The sequence below is a fragment of the Bos grunniens genome, chromosome 4 (genome assembly GCF_055505025.1).
Source record: "Bos grunniens cultivar Pamir isolate PY7600 chromosome 4, Bosgru_T2T1.0, whole genome shotgun sequence".
Lineage (NCBI taxonomy): Eukaryota > Metazoa > Chordata > Mammalia > Artiodactyla > Bovidae > Bos > Bos grunniens.
In genome coordinates, this window is record NC_141168.1 from 17174145 (window position 1) to 17180800 (window position 6656).

Consider the following 6656-nt stretch of genomic DNA (forward strand, 5'->3'; position numbering starts at 1 on the left):
CGTCCCAAACCACCTCCTACTTTCTGTCTCTAAATTTTCCTTTTCTAGACTGAACAACAACAAAGACACTTGATGTAAGTGGATCAGTACAATATTTGCCCTCTTGTGTCTGGCTTCTTTTACTCAACAGCGTTTTCAAGGTCCGTCTACTCATGTTATAGCACGCATCCGAATTTCATTCCCTTCAAAGACTGGGGCCACTCCATTGTTTGTGTACACCACATTTGGTCTGTCCATTCATTGTTAATGGACAAGTGAGTAACGACTCAACTTCTGGCTTCTGTGAACCATGCTGCTGGAAACACGGGGATGTAAGCGCCTGAGTCCCCGCTTTCAGTTCTTTGGGATAAATACCTGAATGTGGAATTGCTGGGTTATATGGTGATTCTTCACTTTTTGAGGAATTGCCAAAATTTTCCACAGCAGCTGTACCATATTACACCCCCGGCAACTCCAGTTTCCTCACCCAGCACTCTTATCCTGTCCTGCGTGGCCAGTGTTCTCAGGCCTCAGGAATGCCAGGCTCCTGGGCCTCCATTTTCTGTGTCTCCAGGTTTCATAAGGTCCCCAACCAGCCTAAACTCTCCCCACCCACCTTCTCTTTTTTTTGGCCATACCACCAGGCTTGAGGGATATTAGTTCCCTGACCAGGGGTTGAACCCATGCCTTCAGCAGTGGAAGCATGGAGTCCTAACCATTGGACCACCAGGGAATCCCTTCTTCCCAGGTGATGCTAGTGGTAAAGAACCTGCCAATCCAGGAGACACAGGAGATGCAGCTTGGTCCCTGTGTTGGGACGATCCCTTGGAGGAGGGCATGGCAACCCACTCTAGTATTCTTGCCTGGAGAATCCCATGGACAGAGGAGCCTGGCTCGATACAGTCCATAGTGTTGCAGAGTTGGACACGATTGAAGTGACTTTGCATGCACACCCTTTTGGCTGGTACCCTGAGCTTCCTGCTACACCTACTCGCTGTGAATTCAACCATCTATGGCTCTGCTTCTCCACCCTGGCTCCCAGAACCATGGGGACCTTGGGCCAGCATCTGTGCTCATCATTGGCTCCATGTGTGGCTGCTTGAAAACTTGCCATTCTCTCCAGCCACAATCCCTACTCTGCAGAGTCACCCAGAGAAATCCAGGCCCCCACAGGGCTCTCTCAATCCCACGCCCTCCTGAAGCCTGTGCCTCACAAGCCTTTCTCCCTTCAGCCTCAGAGGAAGAAGGGCCTGCACCCAGAGTCCCTTCCTCTCTTCAGAGCTCTTTCTTGTCAAGCATCTGCCCTTTACCTGGGATTCTCCTGCTTGTCTCACACCGGGTGCCCCTCGAGAACCAGCCTGAGTCATCCCTCTGGTGGGCTCGTCCTCAGGCTCCTGATAGGGTGGGTGTCCCTGACCACAACCTCTTGTGCATACTTCTTAGTAAGCCACACTGTCAACCTTTTTTCCCTGATTTTCCTTCCCCAGGGACCACAAATTCCTTGCAGGTAAGGATTTTTCTCTCATCTCTTATTTCCATGCCTTCTATTACCCTGCTAGGCAGAGTAGGAGGTCAAGAAATATTTGGATAAATGAACACGCTACATCAGGCTGCCTTCATTGCCCAATCAACCCACCTTCCCGCTGGCCAAATTCCATGTGTCCCAGAATTCAGGACAAATAAACCCTAAATGCAACTCAACCAAAACTCAAGTTCCGTAAAAATCCATGCAAAAAATTTTGACAGAACTTCAGAACTCGTCCAACAATCTTCTTCAGTGAGAAATGCACTCCAGGGATCACAGCCCATGGAAATGGAGGAAGAAGCAGAGCCTATATTCCAAGTGAGATAAGAGCATGTCAACGGGAGATACAGGGCAGCTGTGTTTAAGATCTCACCATTAGTGTCTCTGGAAAGTTATTTAAATCTAAAGTGAAAAGACAGAAGAACAAATATTGTATATTAATACATACATATGGAATCTACAAAAAATGGTTCCGATGAACCTATTTGCAGGGCAAGGATAGAGACACAGAGATAGAGAACAGATTTGTAGACACAGTGAGAAGGGGAGGGTGGGACAAATTGGGAGAGCAGCATTGACAGTTCACTTCAGTTCACTTCAGTCGATCAGTCGTGTCTGACTCTTTGCGACCCCATGAATCGCAGCACGCCAGGCCTCCCTGTCCATCACCAACTCCCGGAGTTTACCCAAACTCATGTCCATTGAGTCAGTGATACCATCCTGCCATCTCATCCTCTGTCGTCCCCTTCTCCTCCTGCCCTCAATCCCTCCCAGCATCAGTCTTTTCCGATGAGTCAACTCTTTGCATGACACCACTGTGTGTAAAATAGCTGGTGGGAAGCTGCCGTAGAGCACAGGGAAGTCAACTCAGTGCTCTGTGATGACCTAGAGGGGCGGGATGGGGGAATGGGTGGGAGGGAGGTTCAAGAGGCAGGGGATATATATGTATATATATATATATATACACACACACACACACACACACACACACACACACACACACATATTCCCAGGTGGCTCAGTGAGTAAAGAACCTGCCTGCCAATGCAGAAGAGGTAAGAGACCCAGGTTCGATCCTTGGGTCAGGAAGATTCCCTGGAGTGGGGCTTGGCAACCCACTCCAGTATTCTTATCTGGAGAATCTCCATGGACAGAGGAGCCTGGTGGACTATGGCCCAAAGGGTTGCATAGAGTCAACACAGCTGAGACTACTGAGCTCATACGCATGGCTGATTCACATTGTTGTACAGCAGGAAAATAAATAAATAAAATTTGTAAAATAATAAGTGAAAAGACAAAGCTACTGATGTCAATATGTTCCTCCAAGCAAAAAAAAAAAAAAAACAAACACTGCTTTCCTTGAACTGATGATGAACAGAAAGTGGAACTCTAGAGGCCAATAATAAATACTATTTCCCAGCAGAGCCAAGGAGCCCCTAGAGGAAGGCCAAGCCAGGAGGTAGGTGGTGCTTTCACGCAGCAGGCAGCTCTGGACTCTGCTCCCTGGCGCTTTGCTTCTGGGGGGAGGTGCTCTCACCTCACAAAGCTCCCCTTCCTTTGGGGGCATATTGCTGGGTCCTGGAGGTCCTGCCGAACAGCCACGTGCACTACGTTTTTGGCAAGAGTCTGATTTACATGTTTCCTAACTGTTCCCTAGGAATAGCTAAGCTTAAGCAAATAACCCCTCCAGTATCCTTGCCTGTAAAATCTCCATGGACAGAGGAGCCTGACGTGCTATACAGTCCATGAGGCTGCAAAGAGTCAGACACAACTGAGCAACTAAGCACACACACACAAGCAAATATCAAGTAAGTGTAAAAGCAGAGAATACACAAAGAGCAAAGTGTAAATGTAACAGTGATGGGGCAGGTGTCTTCATGACCTCTTCACTGTGTTCAGTCCCTCCCTTCTGCCCTTGGGCCCTCCCTCCCCCACCTGGCACGATGTAGGCCCAACTTGAGCCATGCAAACATCCTCCAACAGATCTTCCTTAGAAGATCTACTTTCCTTACACTGCCTGGTGCTGCTTGAGGTTGGAAAACATTCCCTCCCACCACCAACCCCCCCCCCCAACACCCTATTCAGCAACAACCCTAATCCTCACTCTGCTGCTGCTAAGTCACTTCAATCGTGTCCGGCTCTGTGCAACCCCAGAGACGGCAGCCCACCAGGCTCCCCCGTCCCTGGATTCTCCAGGCAAGAACACTGGAGTAGGTTGCCATTTCCTTCTCCAATGCATGAAAGTGAAAAGTGAAAGTGAAGTCACTCAGTCGTGTCCGACTCTTAGCGACCCCATGGACTCCAGCCTACCAGGCTCCTCTGCCCATGGGATTTTCCAGGCAAGAGTACTGGAGTGGGGTGCCATTGCCTTCTCCAATCCTCACTCTACAGAGAAGAAACAGCCAGAAGTCAGATAGTCCTCCAGTCTTGTGAGCCTGAAACCATGCACGATGATTAATCAAGTCCATTCCACCTGCCTCCGCTGATCCAGAGCACTTTCACAATCACGTGTCCTCCAAGCAGCTTTTAACCTGAACAGTAAGATCTTTGCCTGAGTCGTTTTCTAGGAATTTGGAATTGCAGCTGCATCCAGTTCAACTGAGCCCGGTAAAATGGATAGGCCAGCGACCCTCCAGCTGGACCCCTGCAGAGGCTGGTAGCTTGGTTACATCTGCACAGACAGTGATTCCAAACCTTTTTCCAATCACTGTGCATCAGCAAGACAACGTTGGTTTGGTAAGACGACCATCTAATTCCATTCATGAGTGCTCTCTTTACACACGTCCATCTATAGATCTAGTCCCATCTACCGACACACTCGGCATTTGACAGCACATATAAAACACTGGAGTGCAGGTACCCTTCTCCAGAACCACTTAACTTCCGCTTCTATGTCTTTTTGTATTCTGTTTGGATGTCTTATTGCTGTGGCTCTCAGACTGTTTATCTGCTGCAGACTGAGTTCCAGAAAAACATCTACTTTATTGACTGTACCAAAGCCTTTGACTGTGTGGCTCACAACAAACTGTTGAAAATTATTCAAGAGATGGGAATACCAGACCACCTTACCTGCCTCCTGAGAAACCTGTATGCAAATCAAGAAGCAACGGTTAGAATCTGACATGGAACAAGGAACTGGTTCCAAATTGGGAAAGGAGTATGTCAAGGCTGTATATTGTCACCCTACTTAATTTAATTTATATGCAGAGAATATCATGCGAAATGCCAGACTGGATGAAGCACAAACTGGAATCATAATCACAAGGAGAAATATCAATAACCTCAGATATGCAGATGACACCACCCTTATGGCAGAAAGCAAAGAGGAAATAAACAGCCTCTTGATGAAAGTGAAATTGGAGAGTAGAAAAGCTGGTTTAAAACTCAACATTCAAAAAACTAACGTCATGGCATCCAGTCCCATCACTTCATGACAAATAGATGGGGAAAAATGGAAACAGTGATAGACTTCATTTTCTTGGGCTCCAAAATCACTGCAGATGGTGACTGCAGCCATGAAATTAAAACGTGCTTGTTCCTTGGAAGAATATCTATGACCAAAGACAGCATATTAAAAAGCAGAGGCATTACTGACAAAGTTCTGTCTAGTCAAAGTTATGGTTTTTCCAGTAGTCATGTATGGATGTGAAAGTTGGACCATAAAGAAAGCTGAGCACCGAAGAATTGATGCTTTTGAAGTGTGGTGTTGGAGAAGACTCTTGAGAGTCCCTTGGACTGCAAGGAGATCAAACCAGTCAATCCTAAAGGAAATCAGTCCTGAATATTCATTGGAAAGACTATGCTGAAGTTGAAGCTCTAATACTTCAGCCACCTGATGCAAAGGACTGACTCACTGGAAAAGACCCTGATGCTAGGAAAGATTGAAGGCAGGGGCAGAAGAGAACGACAGAGGATGAGATGGTTGGATGGCATCACTGACTCGATGGACGTGAGTTTGAGCAGCTCTGGGAGTTGGTGATGGACAGGGAAGCCTGGCATGCTGCCATCCATGGGGTTGCAAAGAGTTGGATACAACTGAACGACTGAACTGAACTGAAAAGCCCATGGACCAGACTGCTTATAAGAGAAAAAATTACCCATTGATATATAAAAAGGCAGAACCAGAAGAGAAAAAGTGGGTGCTTGGAAGAAGCCCTTCTAAAGGAGAAACGATTGCCCCAGGTCTTAAGATAGCACTGGCCAATGAGGCATAAGAGAGAAGGCATTATCAACAGAGCAATTCAGAGCATGGCTTTGGAGTCAGCCATATTGGGTCCAATTCCAGGCTCTGTTGTTTATGATGGTAAAAGCTGAGAGATCACTTAACCTCTCAAGCCTCAGATTTCTTTTCTGTAAAACAGGGATAATGCCAACAGTGGCAAAGACTAATTGGATACTCTCAAAGTCGTTTCCTCTTCTTGCTGAGCATAGAGCCAGATTATATTTCCTAGCTTTCTTTGCATATAGATATGGCTGGCCCAGGACTTCCCTGGTGGTCCAATAGCTAGACTCCAAGTTCCCAATGTAGTGGGCCTGGGTACAGTCCCTGGTCAGGGAACTAGATCCCAGATGCTGCAACTAAGAGTTCACACACCAGAACTAAAAGCTCCCGTGTGCTACAACTAAGACCAAAGATCCCAAGTGCTGCAACTAAGATCCAGCACAGTCAAATAAATATATTTTTTTAAATAGCCCTAAAAAAACTCTCCTACTTTTATCCGAGCTCTCTTTCCTCAATTTCTGGCCAAGTGTGGAAGAGCTAATGAAGGACTTTGAAAGCTCGGAAAACCGTGGGACCACCGAATGACTTCATGGCCTCCTAATAAAACCACGTTGGACAAAGCCACAAAGAGTAAGAAAAAGCCTTTTTATAATATTTAAGCCACTGAAATTTTCGGGTTGTTTGTTACAGCAATTGCAGTTTTGATCCCTAGGTTGGGAATACCCCTGGAGAAGGAAATGGCAAACCATTCCAGTATTCTTGCCTGGGAAATGCCATGGACAGAGGAACTTGGTAGGCTACAGTCCATGGGGTCGCAAAGAGTCAGACACAACTTAACCACTAAGCGACAACAATAAATTATAGCAATTAGCCTATCCTGACTAATATAGACATTGGTTTCTGAAAGTGAGGTACTACTGTAGCAAACAG